At 37.7% G+C, this 17389-nt stretch overlaps 1 long non-coding RNA gene across 1 annotated transcript; it reads left to right on the forward strand.

Moving 5' to 3' along the window:
• Window positions 1-1733: 1733 nt before the first annotated feature.
• On the forward strand, window positions 1734-5966 carry LOC100605719. The gene is made up of 3 exons (XR_121104.3): window positions 1734-1794; window positions 3488-3635; window positions 4100-5966. It is a non-coding gene; the product is annotated as an uncharacterized LOC100605719 (long non-coding RNA).
• The last annotated feature ends 11423 nt before the right edge of the window (window positions 5967-17389 follow it).

Consider the following 17389-nt stretch of genomic DNA (forward strand, 5'->3'; position numbering starts at 1 on the left):
AAATTAATTAGGCGCCAGTGAATGATTGTCCATGCTCTTTCCTCTGTTGCAGACACCTGTGTCTAGAAAGATGGAACTCCAAGTTTTGCAGCGGGAACTCATTTGGTAAGACTGTCCCCTCTGATAATGTGCGAGGCAGAATGTGTACCCAATGAATGTGTGTCTCTAGTGTGAGAACTCGCAAAGCAGATATTTATCTGTGCTGGTCGCTATGGGTTGTATTTGATAAGGAATTATAAGAAAAACAATTCCGAAAAGTATTATCTGTTTGCCAGGAAGAAGGAAAGGAAATAGTTCAGATATTTGGGGTCTTGAATGAGTTAAACCAGTAATTGCTTTCAATCCTAAATAGTAAAAGAGAAAATGTTAAAAGACTTTAAAATTGAGCTGGTTCAAAAACAAACAAACAACAACAACAAAAATAAATAATAGATTTAAACTGAACTTTTATTTATAAAAAGGAATTAATGAGATAAAAATGCCTTAGGGTAAAGATCAAACTAAGGGCCTGAGGCCCAGTAATCTTTTCAACTGGAAAAATAGCTCAGGTAAAAGAGCTTAAGGGTTCCATTCTCTCACCAAATCCAGATAGACTCAAGAAAACTACCAGGTCTTCAAGCAGTGAGAGGTACTAGCACAAGAGTGTAAAGAAATACGGATGAAGTAAGAAGTGTATTAGGTAAAGAATCGTAGCTGCAATTATTGGCACATGGAATTAACTGGAATCCAATAGCTCAGAAAAACCAACAAAGTTTTAAGGAAGTTGTATTGCCTAAGAAACTGTGAGCCTGCACTAAAAGTGTTTGAGACTCTAAAACAAGGGTGTCCAATCTTTTGGCTTCCCTGGGCCACACTGGAAGAAGAAGAATTGTCTAACTAACTAACACTAGCGATAGCTGATGAGCAAAACCAAAAAACAAAAAAACAAAAACGAAAAAAACAAAACAAAACAAAAAAAACACACCTCACAATGTTTTAAGAAAGTTTACAAATTTGTGTTAGGCTGCATTCAAAGCTGCCCAGGGCGGCATGCTTAAACACCTCTCAGGCCCTGGGTAGGAAGTAGGCTAAGAAAACTTCATATTCTCTAGGATCCATTTTATATGAGCCCAAGAAGGGAGAAAGGAAAGGAAAAATATCTTGCTGCGGGTGGAGACAGATGACACAGAGAACAAGAACCAAGTTGAATCCTCCAGGAGAGCAGAGTCCGGGCCTCGTGAAGGTAGAGGGCTCAAAAAAACGTCTGCCTGAAAGGAATTCGGAATTTTTCAGGAACAGGGAGGGACTCCTGTTTCCTTTTTCAATTACGAGATGTGTAAGCGCCAGATAACTTGTCATTTTAGTTGCTAGGTTTCCAAAGCTATGAGAGCTACCTATAGACTTGACATAGAGAGTACAGTATGCAGTAGGCCCTTTGTTTCCAAGGATTCGACCAACTGTGGATGGAAAATATTTTTTAAAAACCCAATAAAAACAATATAACAATAAAAACTAATGTAAATAAAACAATATAGTATTAACTATTTACGTAGTATTTACATTGTATTAGGTGTTGTAAGTAATATAAAGAGGATTTAAAGTATATGGAAGGATATGTATAAGTTATGTGCAAATACTGCACCATTTTATATCAGTGATTTGAACATCTGTGGATTTGATATCTATGGGGGTCCTGGAACCAAGCCTCCATGGATACAGAGAGACAATTGTATCACTCAGAGATTCTGGATTCTGGACTTTGAGCTCAATGCCATGACTGACGAAGGCCATGGGGTTTTCTCTCTTAGAGGGGAGGTGGGTATAACTGTCATACATATCTATACCAGAGGGAGACTGCACTGAATATTTGGAGAAACAAAAGGGTAAATTGTGGCAGGTACCACCAGTCCTTAGCAATAGTTCCAGTTCTCCTTTTTCACTCCTCTAGTCAGTAGGCCGGGGCTAGATGACTGGTCCTGTAGCCCGGCTGTGTCTATCAGGAGGCAATGCATGATTTCCCAGCCCAAAGTACATGAGAGCTGATGGACCTATTTCCCACATTCTCCTCCTCTTCCACAGTGAACCCAGAGCTTTGAGTTGAGATGGGGGTGCCATAAGATTGAAGTACTCTGAAAAATGGAGCTTAAAGGCTTTTAACAGGAAAAAGCGCAGTCCAGATTCTGAATTTGTTTTTGTTGTTGTTGTTGTTGTGGAAAGCATCTATCCAAAAGCTTTCAGGACACACATGGACTTTACATGAGCAAGGAAAAAAATGTGTGTTTAGACACTGAGGTGTTAGTGTTTTTGATAATATAGCCTGACCTCATAGATACATTTATCTTAGACCATTCTATGCTAAATACATACATTCACACAGACAAACATATGTGCATACATATCTAACGGATTAGTTAAAAGAAAATACATTTCAACTTTTAAACCAAGAAAATGTAAGTAAATATTTAACTTATCTCAAGTGAAGACTTTACACATCATGTCGTGAAAACAACACAAGTGAAAAAGTAGATCTGACTACTTGCAAATAACTCTTTTGAATATCAGAAATATCAAGAACTAAATGAAAATTAATGACACGCTGGGGGAAAACATTTTTGCAATAGAGGGTTTGTATCCTAATATAGAAGAGGATCTTAAAAATGAGTATCTTAAAATATCAGCATCACACACACACACACAAAGACAAAGAATATAAACATGATTCTTCCAATTTATAAAAACAGAAATACAGACAGATACCTTCCAAAGCCATCAGAATTTGAACCAGTGATGAGGAGCACGTTTGCTTTCCTGCCCAATTAACAGTCATAGAAGATCACCTGCACTGCCCCTGGGGTGTGGATATGCACCCTGAAAATATTTGGCATATCAGAGCATACTTGGATGTGTATATACATATTTGTGAGAAATGTGAAAATAAATTGTTTTAGATTTTAATATTTTTCTTTATGTCTAACTTTCTTTAAGCACCAATAATTTTTAAAAATATAAAAATATTATAAATATTTGTGTGAGGCAAGAGGAGTATTGTTGGGTCTTCTAGTTACAAACCATAGGATCCTAGAGATAACAATGAACATTCCCAAAAGCTCCCATTTAGGAAGTTTTTGGTTGATGGCATGACTCTTGAAGGGATCTGATTTCCTGAGAGAGTGACTCATAAATAATTACTCCTTTTTGTGATATAAATATTTTTGGAGAACAGCTAAAGTCTTCATTAAAAAAGCATTATGCTCCTATGAGATTTCCCCATCCCTAAGATTAATATCACAGTTGAGGAGACCTGAGTATTTTTTTTTATCTTACAATTGTACATGAATAATTATTTTGTGCAGTGCCATAGGTTAAATGCATATCATGAAATTCACTTCCCCCCGATTGCCATTTCTGTCACTTAATTCAATGAAAGTCCACAAAAATACAGTATGACTCAGAATATTGGAGCTGTGGCTAAGCAAGAAAAGTTCATTCAAAATTGACTTTCTTTCAGGAATCCTTGATATTCTTCATTCCAATTGTTCACCTCTACTGTAGGGCTCAGTAAACACTTAAGGAAGTTGCCGTGCACTGCAGCCTGCCTGAGACATGAAGGAATGTACGGGAGAATAATCGCAACATCATCAACCCAATTCTCCAAGGTAGCTGGCCAATAATGCTGTTCTAATTGAATAACTTATCCACAGCTATTTCCCCTGGGAAAGCCGAAGGCTCAGCCTCGGCAAAGAGGCAGATGGTGCCGCATATACAATGAAACCTGTAATTTTCTCTTGCCATTGGACATGTTAACAGTGGGCTGTTTCTGCTTATTCCTTAGTATTTTATTTTAATAGTCCCTTCCCAAATTATAATGTACGATGAAGCAGCCAAAGATGGATTCAGTGATACATATCATATTTAATTTATCATACCTCTAGCTCACTGAACAACTCACTTGGTAGTCAGCAGCAGTATATGTCAGGGACAGGTGCAAGCTGAAAAGAAAGCAACAGAAAAGGACCCAATTAAAACCAAAAGGGGAGATGAGTCTTCAGGTTGGCATGGCATTCACTATCAGCAAAGTGTGCAATATCAAACACATTCTAATTCTGATTTTTTTTAACAGTAATTTGCCATGGGACAGGCACACCCCATGTGTTTGGGAAGACAATGGGAAGGTTCTGTTTTCTGCTCCAAGACTGATTCAACCAGTTGGATCTGGAAGGGGATAAAGGGCTGCGTGGCTGCTTGATTTTCATTGTCTAGCGGCAGCCAAAGTTGGAAAAGAGAGAAGTGCAGGCTTTAAAGGCAAGCAGCAACAGCTCATCAGCAGTGTAACAACACGACAGATGACAGGCCCAGAGGCACACCCAGGGCCGCCAGCCCATCACCCTGTGCAGGATGTCAGAGAGCAGCTGCAGCAAAGGAAGAAGATCATCCAGACTTGAATGTTTGGGCCTTGCTAAGACCATAGAGTCTTTGTGCTTTGGAAACAGTCCTCCGTACAAAGACCCTTCCTAGAAAAAAGTGGAAAGAAACCAAGGTGGAATGGACACAAGAGAAAGGAGACCATGCTAATATTCTTGTGCAATGCTTCCTGGGCAGAAACTATGTCATAAAGGATGTTCCATTCTGCAAAGCTATGTCTCTCTCTGTGGTTTGCCTCAGAGGAGGGGCCTTTCACAGCTGTAGTGAGTAAGGGGGCCCTTGCTGATGTTCATCAGATATGCCAAGGCACAGGAAGAAAGCATTGAGGTCACAGGGCAACTCAGGTCCGCCTGTGGTAATTGAAAACAGATGATGAGATTGGGTTGATTTTATTTTGGAAAAGTAAATTAGGGCTGCACCACTCGGACATGGCTAATTCATGAAGCCTCTGGTTTGTATTAGACACCCAACATGCCTTTCAGAAAGAAATGACACAACAATTAATGTGTCAAATAATAATGTGCCACTCGGAGAAAGATAATTGTACCCAGCGTCAGGTAGTTATTAGGTCGAACGAATGCTCATCCTTTCAAAGGCAACAGCGTCTATTCACTCTGGCATCCTACTGTAAGTACAGTATTGTGTTCATAATCACACAGACTGAAGCCAGGAACACTGGGTTTTATCTGATTTTTCTCCATTTGGAATTGTACTCCGATGATTCCCTAAACAGCAAACTCAGTCATGTGAAACACAAATGAGTGTGATGAAAGACAGATTGTTATACTGGAGGAGAGGCTTTCTGTGCTTTTCACATAATACAGAGCATGAGGACTGTTCCCAAGAAGGTTTAAACATATGTAACAAAAACTATCAGACCTCAGTTTGCTCATGTGTAAATGATAGTCTTTCCTTCTGGTGATTTAATGCATGAGGACATCAATCAGTCACATCATGGCCTCAGAAGTCCTTGTTCAATTTCTGGTGCCGTAACTTACTCGATGTGGGATTTGGACAAGTCATTTAACTTCACTGCGATTCTGTTTCCCTCATTTGAAAAATAGAAATAGAAGAGCCTGCTGTATATTTAGATTCACATCTGTTGGGAGGTCAAAGAAGAAAGAATATGAAAAGATGTTTGTAAATATAAAGAACCATGTAAATATAAGACACTATTTTATTAATGCTCCAGATCAATTAACGTTCAGTGAATGATAAAATGTGATATCTTTGCAACAGAGACAGTCTTACTTAAGAAACACTAGGCAATGGCTTCTGTCCTTACAAATGAAAAACTTTATAATAAATGGGGGCTTTCAAGACCACCTGCCCAAAACTGAACTAAATACTTCATTCAACCAAGAATGAGGAACTGAAATATGTGATTATTATATATTCATATGCTTCTGTTTCATCTACTCAGGCATGCTTGTGATGAGATGAAAAATTAGCCATCTTTAGAAGGAGAGAAATATTGTAATTGGGGGTATTTCTTCTGTACAGACAATTGACCTGGTTATTGTCTAAAGGTATTTAAAATTAATAAAATACAATTTTATGCTACATAAAATATTCAAAGCAACGATATTTCAGGGTATAGCTTCTATACCTTGTCCTCCCATGAAGATGCATTCTCAACCAATATCTTGACTATATGGACAACAAATCGTAAAAGAAAAATTTACAGTGTGGTGTTTGACCTTGAGTAGCTTATGATAGACATACATACTTGTAAAGAGATCTCCTTAGGGGAAACAAACTAATATATAACAAACAGGTAATTAAAGTAAGGAATACTGAGACAGAGAAGAGTTGGTGACTTAGCCTGTTGAAGATAGACACTTTGCTAATTTGGATTAAAGAATATAGGCATGTCTGCTCTAATATCATATAAATATTGCCAAAAAACTCTTGTATTCTGCAAAAGAATGCCTAAAAACAAACAGAGCTGACAGGCAAAATAAAATTGGCAGTGTGAGCCCCACTTGAAATCTTTTTATAGTTCTATCTTGAAAGTATTATTCCATTATATCCATCTTTAGATAATTAATTGAAGTAAATGACTAAGTCCAGTCCACTTCAAGAAGAAAGGGATTAAGAGAGAATTTGGGGGCTATCTTTGAAGCCATCACAGGCTATCTCTTAGAGGTAAAGGAGTGTTTAAGGAAGAGAAGACAACATAAATGGAGAGGCCCAAGAGTTGGTTCTTGGGATCATTAGATAATGGCAGCCACAGAGTGAGGCAGTGGCAATAATAATGAACAATCCAGCATAAGCCCTGTCCTCTCTTCCTGGAGGACAGAGAGAGGTGTTGGCAGTGGTCTTCGGTTTTAAGTGTGAAAATAAGTAATTCAAAATCTAAGCTGTTGGAATTATAAATTATTTTGAGCCTTAAAGGAATGTGATTACAATGCCTGAGTTACATGGCAGGCAGCTGCAACCTAAGCAACTGTAATCTGTGTTCCTCTGATTATAGATTGGCTTTCTTCCTTACCTACATTGTTTTGTAAAATGCTGTAAATGACTAAAAGGCACCAGGGAAGCCTCCTTCCCTCTTCACCGTTGATCTTCATTATAGATTAACTTCCCTCTTACCTTTCTCACACAAAGACCTCATGGCTATCACATTGTCTTAAGATGAAATGTTAAATACACTTTTACAGTGGAAAAAACATGAAAGCCAACCCCACAGAAAAGAAAACAACCTAATTAAATTGTTGTAACTCATAAACCAGCCTTGTATATATAAAATGTTATAATCTTACTAAACTTCTTTGTTTTCTGCCTATGTAAGCAAGAACTTAACTTTTGTCTTTGGGGCACTGACCTCATTTATCTGACTGAAGTCTGTGTCTCCTAGATGGCAATTCCTAGGTTTTCACTCAAATAAACTTTAAAACTGGATTCTAATCCTTTTGATTATTTCAGGTTGACAGAAGCAACTTGGGAGATGGGGTGGCAGGTCAGAGTCTCTTGAATTGTTTGGTAATTCCTGGCATAATTCTAAGGGATAAGCCAGCTGCTCTTCTGTCAAGTTATTCCCTAGAAAATGATCATTTTATTAAATATATGTACCATTTTAAAATAGCAAATAATGATACGAAGGATGATTTTCTTAGGCCTGATCATCTCTTTCAGGCTTTGTGGTACTCCTGCTTGCCACAAAAAACTATCCTAAAGAGTTATCCACTGTCCTGAGGTCCCTACACCATGTCTTCCTCCCAAGAATCATCCCTTATTCCCTGAGGTTTTCACATTTCCTCCTACTCCAGAGGAGATCTTTGTAATATTCTGATCTCTTATTTCACCTCCACTGATTTTTATTTCCTCCACAGTACCTTCATACATGTTCATAGGGCCATGGCCATATATATTGTACATGAGTAATTCTTAGGATAATACCAAGTCCAGGGCCCTACCCCAGACAATTAATTCAGAATCTCTGATTACTCTAACGGGAAGCTAGAATTGAGAAACCCTAATCTCCGAAATCTCGATTTTAAGCATCCTATCCCCCAGCCATTACTTTCTACTCATTCTCATTCAAACACCCTCAGCCCCATTTCAATTATTTCTTAACCTTATAATGACCTCTAATCCATTGACACTTTGACAACTCATCTCTCTTCTCTTGTCCTCACCTTTTATGTACACTATAGTTCGACACTACATAGTCACTTCTATTCAGGGTTCATAGTATCCTGGTCATTCTATTTATTATGCATGCCTACAAAATTTCAACTTTGGTTAAATTAACTACCCACTTAGTTCATGCTGGCATTCAAGCAGCAGAATATTGCCAAGGAAAATCACACAAGTATGTAGAATGGTCTTATTTCAAATTATTATCAAAAGTTCACATGGACCCTTGACATTGTGAGATAGTCTCTCTACACTTTCCTAGTTATGTAACTTCCTGATTCTTCTAGATGATTATGATATACCACCTCTATAGTGGGTTGAATGGTGTCCTCCAAAATACATCCAAGTCCTAACTCCCAGTACCTGCAAATTTGACCTTTTGGGAAAATAGGGTCTTCTTGCAGGTATAATTAAGGATCTCAGAATGAAATGATCCTGGATTTAGGGTGTGCACTATATACAATGACAGGTGACCTTATAAGAGATAGGAAAGGAAAATTGGAAACACAGAGGCCCAGGGAAGACTGCAATGTGAAAACGAAAACAAATTAGAGTTTTAGAGTTATGTTGCCACAAACCAAGGGATGCCAGGAACTATCAAAGACTGGGGTAGACAAGAGACGATTCTTCCACGGAGTCTTCAGAGGGGGCGTGGCCATTCCAACACCTTGATTTTGGACTTCTGGCTTCCCGAATTGTCACAGAATAAATTTCGGTTGCTTTTAGCCTCTCAATTTGTGGTAATTTGCTATGGTGGTAGGAAACAAATACAACCTTTCGTCTCAAAACTCCAATCCCTTCTCTTTCTCTAACTCCCCACCTTTGCCCCCACTCCCTGGATGAGTTGTATTTATTAATAAAATAGGTGCAATCAGATGAAAACAATCTCTTGTTCCCACCAACCCCATATACCCACCTATATTTGTACACACCATCTGCCTTTTCTTGCTTTGGACTTCCTCTTCTGTCAAAGGACCCCTGTCCACTAATTTTTTTTATTCAACTATTATTGGGTGCAAAAGTAATTGCAGTTTTTGCCATTGAAAGTAATGGCAAAACTACAATTACTTTGGCACCAACCTAATAATATATGCCCAGTTACCCCCTCCTCTGTCCTGTACTATCACTAGTTGTCTACTAGATGATTTATATTGGCTTAAACACATGCCTTGATATTGTCTATCTTAAATGTGTATGTGTGTGTGCATGTTTGTATAAGTACATGCTTTTGACCTTGACTTCATACCCCCTCCAAATACTGTTTATTTTCTCTGCTCCCCTGACAGTTCCACTCCTTAAAAGAACTGTTCATATTTATTATTTCTACTTTCTCACTTCCTCTTTTCTGCCCAATTTACTTTGATCAAGTTTTTCTTTCTACCACTTCACTGAAAGACCTCCTATAATGATCTCTAATGTCTTGCATCTTGCTAAACCCAATGGCTAATTCTCTGTTTTCATTTTACTCAAACTTGCAGCAGTTGATGTAGTTCTCCACTGGCTCTTGTCACTTCCTGCCTCAGGCATTTGTAAATCTGACCTGTTATTATTGCCATGACAAGTTGAAATAATTGGGGAATGACATTTTTTGAGGGGCTAGTAATTCTCAATCTTGTCTTTGTGCTTTTTGTTGTGTCTATTTAAAGCTTGATAGAGGGTTTGGGATTGATTGTTTTGCTTTTATTACAGTCATGTTCATGGACCAAATGTTCTAGGAACAAAAGGACATTAGAGATGGCCTGGAAAGCCACAGTCTAGTACCAAAATAATTTAAGCAAAAATGGAATCTTTATTAGCAGGGGTTCACTGATGAGACATAAACATAAATTAAGATTGCCAAATACTGTAAATAAGCAAATTATCTATACTTTTCATATCTGTTATGCTTGTTTTTCTGTTTTAGTGGCAGATAAAGAATGCAGACAGATTCCGTGCAAGTTCCCAGAGTAAGATTCTAAGTTGGGAACATATAGCTTAGTATCCAGAGTAGGGCTCACCTACGGGTGATTTTATGATGCCAGATGTGAGACTTAGGAGAGAATCTCGCTTAACATGAATGTTTTTAAGTATTGTCCCGAATATGACAACTGAAGACTGGTAGGAACCCAGATTAGTACTCAGAGGGAGCAGGAGTAGAAGTGCTGCATGAAGGTGATTTGTGTCTTTGCTCATGAATATGGATTCTCCCCAGGGAGAGTTGGAGAAGGCTAAAGCAAACAATGAAGAAAGAAAAAGAGAGAGAGAGAGGACACAACAGCCACTGGCCACCAACAGACAAAGAAATTGGTGTTTAAATATCCCTGCTCCTTTTCCTCCCTGGAGGGATAATATTCCCTGTATTTTCCCCATGGGACTAATGGGATTCTTCATGTGACCATTGTGGAGGCAGACTTAATCATGCCCTCTTCCCCACTCCCCGCTCAAGTTCTTGTGTTTCCCAAATAACTTCATGCAAAATTTTGTTTCAGGGTCTGTTATGGAGGAGTGAATACTGAGACCCCACTTAAACTGATGAATGTCCTGGTACCAGGAGAGGGTATATACATGCTATGGGTCAAAATTCAAATGTTAAAATTCTACCTTGCAGTACTTCAGAATGTGACCTTATTTGGAAATGGGGTTGTTTGCAGATGTAATTAGTTAAGATTAAAGTGGACCAATAATTCAATAGGACTGGAGTCCTTACAAAAAAGAGACTATTTGGACACAGAGATAGACATGTACACTGGAAGAATGCCATGTGAACACAAAGGCAGAGATCAGAGTTGCTATGTGTTGCATTGTATACCCCTGCAATTTTTACACTGAAGCCCTAACCTTTGAGGTGACTGTATTTGGAGATAGGTCCTACATGGAAGATAGGTCCTACATGGAAGTAATGAAGGTTATAAGAGTTCATAAGGGTGGGGCCCTAATCCCTAACTAATTACATCTGCAAACAACCACATTTCGAATCCCTAACTAATTACATCTGCAATTCTACAGCAAGGTAGAATTTTAACATTTGAATTTTGACGCATTTGAATTTTTCCTGGGACATGCTCCTGGTACCAGGAGATCCTGGGACCAGGACATCTGACAGTTTAGGTGATGTCTCAGTATTCATGCCTCCTTAGTTCTTTTAAGGATCTGTGTCCTGAAAAGAAGAGACACTATAAAAAGGGCTCTCTCGCTTTCTCCCTCTCTCTCTCTCTCATTCCCTGCCCCACAACCATTCCACTACCTTGTGAGGACACAATGAGATGGCAGCCATCTACAGGCGAAGAATACAGCCCACACCAGAACTGGAATCAACCCATACCTTGATCTTGAGACTTTTCAGTCTCCATATCTGTGAGAAATTTATTTCTGGGGTTTAAGCCACCCAGTCTGTAGTATTTTGTTCTGGCAGCTTGAGCTGATTAATGCAAGGGTGATGAGTCTACAAGCCAAGAAATGCCAAAGATTGCCAGAAAACCATCAAAAGCTAGGAGACAGGCATAGTATAGAGGTTGCTCATGGCCCTCAGAAGGAACCAACCTTGCTGACACCTTGATCTTGGACTTCTAGCCTCAGAAATGTGAGACAATAAGTTTCTGTTGTTTAAGCCACCAGGTTTGTGGAACTTTATAAGAGCAGCCCTACTAAATTAATACAACACACAACTGAAAGGTCATGGCAGTGGACAGACCTTAGACATTCTCTGTGGCCTTCAGCCCACCTGGGCCTGTATTTGAGTGCGTATCTACAGGAAAGCCAGAAACTGGAGTCAGATCTGAAACCTATTCCTGAGGACAGGATGTATGTCTGTTGTAGCCTAGACTTTGGCTGTGGGTTTTCTTATAACATTACCCCTGTCCCCTCCTTTCATATGTGGGGCTTTTATCTTATTCCTTATTGTTTTCCTCATTACTCCCTTAGCAATATAGTATATGGAAATAATAGGACTTAGGAATTACAGCAAATTCCTTTAAGTAAATCTTTTACTTTCTTAAAAAACATAGACATACATTTGATGCTCACCTTGAGTCTGATTTCCTTGACCTTCAAGGAGAGATAATCACAAACTGAACTTTTAAAGAAAATCCTTTACACACAAAAATGAAATAAGTAAGTTAATTAAAACTTAATGAATATAAATAAATAATTTAGGTTCTGCAGCAGAAAAAAAGCCTTGGAATCGACACCAGAATATTTGGATTCTAAGACTTACTTTGCTCTACCAGTTAAGTAAATTTCAAAAGTCAATCTCCTTTCCTAAGAGACTCATTTCTTCGTCCATACAATGATGAAATAGGGCTTGGTTACCTCTAAAGCACATAGGCTTTTTACAGCTCCAGTATTCCTCTGATTTCTGTGATTCATTCTCACCTGCGCCAGGCTTTGCTCCTGGCAGGACTGGGGACCATGAAACTGATGAAGCCATGGAGTAAAACCAGGTGGGGATGGAAATCTCTGGCTCTCCTGCATAATTCACATGCCAGGCCCAACCAACATAAATGCATTTGCCAGTAATGACCTTGTGGAGAGCGTTCAAATGCTGAACATTTACACTCATAGATTTTTCTCATTATTATTTTCAGCTTCACTGCACGTTTTGTTTCAATTTGTTTTAAAAATTGTTTTGGAACACGTTCTATTACTAGAAACTTTGACAGTATTGGCAATCATGGTAACATTCTCTCCCACACCGATTTAATGTGGAGTTAACCTCTTTCCAGAGCATTTACCTAGTCCAGATGTGTGAGCTCTGTTTTTCTCTGATTCCAAAATCAGTTTTTCTCCCCTTAGATGCAATGGCCCAAAGAACTGGTTGGGATTTGAATAGTCTTTCTGCTAAGGTTCTTTGACTCTATTATCGCTAAAAATAATTATGAAATAAAATCGTATGTTCATTGTATTCCATAAAAACATAGTCTTTCATCATTGTTAGATTTGTCAGCATTAGAATTGAGTGAAATAGATCAAACCAATGACATTTCAGAGACTTCATGAATGAGGTGGAGTTGGTTTGGGTCTTAAATGGGTTTTCTATTTAAGGACAGTAATGAAGGAAGGCGTTACTGAAGAAGAACCAACGTGAGCAAAAATGAAATGAGAAAGGTACGGGCCATATTCCAAGACACATCCAGCTCTCTACTTTGGGCCAGATTAAAAAGGACTTTAAAGTAACTATTTAATGGGTTTTCTTTTGGAATGATGAAAATGTTTTGGAACTAGAGTAGAGGTGCTGTTTGTATACCACTGTGGATACACTAAATGCCACTGAGTTATTCATTTTAAAATAATTACTTTTATGTTTTGTGAATCATACTTCCAAAAAAAAAGAAAGAAAAGAAAAAAGAGCAAGAAAGACTTCAAAGGCAAGTTCTGTATGTTTTTCTGCTTAATCTGACAAGCAATGTGGGCCCTTTGAAGTCTATGGAAACTGAGAAGTCACATGATCAAAAAAACAAAGAAAATGGTAACAGTTTAGGGGACAAATTGCATAGGGAGATATATGAGGTGGAGAGATCAGCTACATGGTTATTAAAATAGTCTACCTGGTAGCTTAAAACTCAGGGTTATCTTTTCTTTGAATATGTTTTTGTGCAAATTTCTAGACATATATGAAGTTACAGAAAACTGTTTAATAAATTGCACGTACATATCACTCAGCTTCAAATAATTTTTAACATGTTCCTAAGCTGATTCCCTCCCACTCCTCTATCCCACCCCCAACTCAACTCCACACACATTTTGCTTCACTTTATTCCCTGGAGTACTTTAAGGCAAACTCTAGACACCCTATCATTTCATCAGAAACAAACAAACAAAACTTGAGAATACATGTTAAACTTAGAAGGACATTTTTCTTTCTCCTTCTTCTTCTTCTTCCCATTATGATACAGTACACCTAAGAGAAATATGGGCCAATTTTAATGCCATCCAATGTTTTCCTGATTGTATCAAAGATAAATCTGAACAGTCAGGTTGTTCTAGTTAGATCTAAATGAGGACCATATATTGTATTTAGTCATTATATTTCCTAAAGCTTTTTTTTAATCCTACAAATAGCATCCTGATCTTATTTTGTATATGCCATTGATTTGTTGGAGAAAATGTGTCATCCATCTTGCTGAATCCTTCACATTCTGAGTGTGGCTGCTTGCTGCTGGAGGATTCCATCTTGGGCCAGTGGAAACCATCTTCACATTGGATCTTGTTTCCTACTGACGTGCAAGTGGTATTGAGAGACGATCAAGGATCTGGAGTGCTCATTGTTATTGGTTGTCAATACTTCTAGGCATTTTTAAGAAAACAGAGCTAAATATACATGCGTGTACAAGAAAAAAATGAGTTTCTAGTGATATTTACAATCAAATTTAAGATAGCATTGTTTTACTTAATTTTGTTGATTGAATGTATTATCTCTTGTAACGAAAAATAGTTTTTAATTTAATTAATGTACTTATTCATAAAATAGTTTTGAAATAGGTATTAACATAATATCCCTACTAACAATAAGACTACTGAAAGTAGCTTGCATTTTCATTGTCAGGAGCCATCTTTGATATCCCATTTTTCAAATTACTCACGTCGGTAGTATGTCAATTTATTTTGACTTTATTTGTTATCAATTCTTCTGGACCAGATTATTTCAATAGTCTCATAATCTGTCTCTCTCCATCCCAACCTCCCTTTCCAAGATATTTTCTACATTTCTGCCAGAGATATATTTCTAAAGCACATATTTGATTAAAACAAACAAGCAAAAACACACCAAACTTCAAAAGCATCTCATTATCTGCTCAATGAACTCCAGACTTCTTTCCCTGCAGGTTAAGGTCCTCCTCTGCAGGGTAATGCGAAATCATCACAGACTCTAGCTTTCAGAACTCCTCTTAAGACTTCTGCCCCTGTGGATACAGAACTCAGCACTCCTGTGCATCCACCACAGAATGTCCTATATATAGGAGAGACAGTAAAAGGCACCAATATCACAGGGCCTTGAGAAAATAACTTAAAAATATCTTGTTAGATGTAGCTCTCTTTTTAAAATCCTTAAGTCTCTTTTTGACTTTTCTTGATTTTTTTCCCTCCTTTGACCCTCTTTCCAAACATACTTAATCTCACTGACTCCTCTGAATTTTTTTCTTGAATTTTTAAAAAATGGAAATGCATTTTTACCTCCTCCCTTATACAGAATAATTAATTCTTTCTCAGTTCACACCTTGACACTTATATCTGCAAATCTATTAATACATATAGTAAAACAATGATATTTCCCAATAATAGGACTTAATATCCTTGCAGTTTAGCAGACATATTTTATGACTTAAATACATCTTTTTGCTTTTCACTCACCCTTCTGTGACTTCTTTATATTTTATGTAGCTAGTTACTCAGAAATGAAAGTGTCCTCTTATTTTTTTTAACACAAGTTTTATCCCAAACTCCCTTGCCTGTGTTTTATTCTAAGATTACCCCACATTCCAGTGGGGCAAACTCATTTACTTTTTTCTTTTTACTTCTATGATATTAAAACTTACCTAATTGGATTGCATTTTCCTATCATTTCCACCAACTGAAATCCCAGTGATTCAAAATTCTGCTTATATGCCATCCTCTTCATGAATTTTTTTCCTGTTCTGATTTCAACCTAGCATTGTCCTCTGAGAATTCCAGAAGAGTTTATCTATGCCCCACTTAGGTCATTTACGTTATTTTGTCTGGAATTATATTTGTCTATGTCCACATATGTCTCCATTATGAGGGTACATTTGGCCCTGGGGAAGACTTAATTTTATTCACATTAGAGTTATCTAGCAACTTAATAAATTATATGTTGAAACAAAGAATGCAACTTACTGTTACCCAGATTTAGATAACCAAAATATCATCTATACTCCCATTATGTCTTTTGAAATTCAATAATGACCTATAATAAAGGATAATATAAAAGGACAGGGAACATTTCTGAGAACCCAATGCATTTTATAGATATTTTATAGATCCTCTTTCTAGAAAAACAGCATATTTCCCACATTTTACAATCAATTGCATGGTTGCACTTGTTTCTTTTTGGTGCCTCGGTGGAGCTGGAGAACTACTGCTCCCCATGGTATTTCTATTTCCATGTCTGGGGTGTTTAACTCGTCCCCATGTTCTGTCTATTTAATTGTTGGTCCGTTTGTAATTAGTGTGACTAGTGACAGTTCCTAAAGATAATTCCATTACAAAAGGAGAGTTTATGTATTGGAAAAATGTGTTCCACCCAACAAACTACAGATATGCATTATAGAACTGAATCTTATTGAATCCTCACTGAAGTGTATGTATGTGTATGTTTGAGTGGTGCACTGCTAGGTATTGTCATTCATGTCAGGTACTGAGAGACAAGTAAAAGAAAGCAGAACCAGTTGGTACCTGTGAAAGTGTGGGTTATGTGCAGATGTGCAAAAAAAAAAATCATGCATAAAATAAACTGTTAATAAATGTAATTATTCCACTGTTTCCCCTTGTATGTCTTCTCCTCAGGGAACTATGAAAAAGCCAGATGCTGATCTGGGAAATGTCCCAGAATTATTCTTTTGAAAAATATTAACACTCCATTACAAAAGGTCTTGCGAGGAATTATAATGAAACTCAGTTCCTGATGACTATAAATGTTTAGAAGCAGCAACATATTGGAGCAAAACTTGCGATTTGAGGATGAGCATTATGCAATTGATTAGGAAAAATGTGAGCTTTGAAATTGTCTTTAAGTATAATTCTACTTCCAGTGGTACAGATAGGACTTTTCCTGTGATTGGAGGTGTAAGTGCTTTCTGAAACCTCCCTCTCACTAGTTAAACATAAGAGAGGTGCTGTTGGTATAGTTCTTGGCATGGGGTAACTGCCCAAGTCACACTGCTCCTTCTGGGGCAGCTGGCACAGTTGGTAGTAAATGCCACTGTTGCTGCATACCTCAGATCCCATGTAAACTGTGGCACCATCTTCTCTATCTGCTGGGCATCAGTGAATTCATAAATTTGATTTGATTCAAAGGTGTAGAAAAGAAGAGACCATTTCTCCTTTCTTGCTAAAGGTAGAATTCCCCTGTGATCACAGTGCTATGATGGTGAAGGTGGGGCAGGAGTAATGCTGAAACACACCTGTTATTTTATGGAAGTTTAGCACTCAGTGCTTTTGCGATGGCATTTATAGTATATGGTTTAGTGCCTTGACATAGTAAGAACTTACAAATGTTTTTGGGATTAGGAGATTGTTTTGAAGTTTCAATGAATATCCCCGACTTACAAAATGGAATAAAATGGTAACATCAAGCTTCAGTGCCAGGGGAGATCTTGGAGTGGAATTTTTAAAGTAATAGGACAGAAGACTT

The sequence above is a fragment of the Nomascus leucogenys genome, chromosome 5, assembly GCF_006542625.1.
Source record: "Nomascus leucogenys isolate Asia chromosome 5, Asia_NLE_v1, whole genome shotgun sequence".
Classification (NCBI taxonomy): domain Eukaryota; kingdom Metazoa; phylum Chordata; class Mammalia; order Primates; family Hylobatidae; genus Nomascus; species Nomascus leucogenys.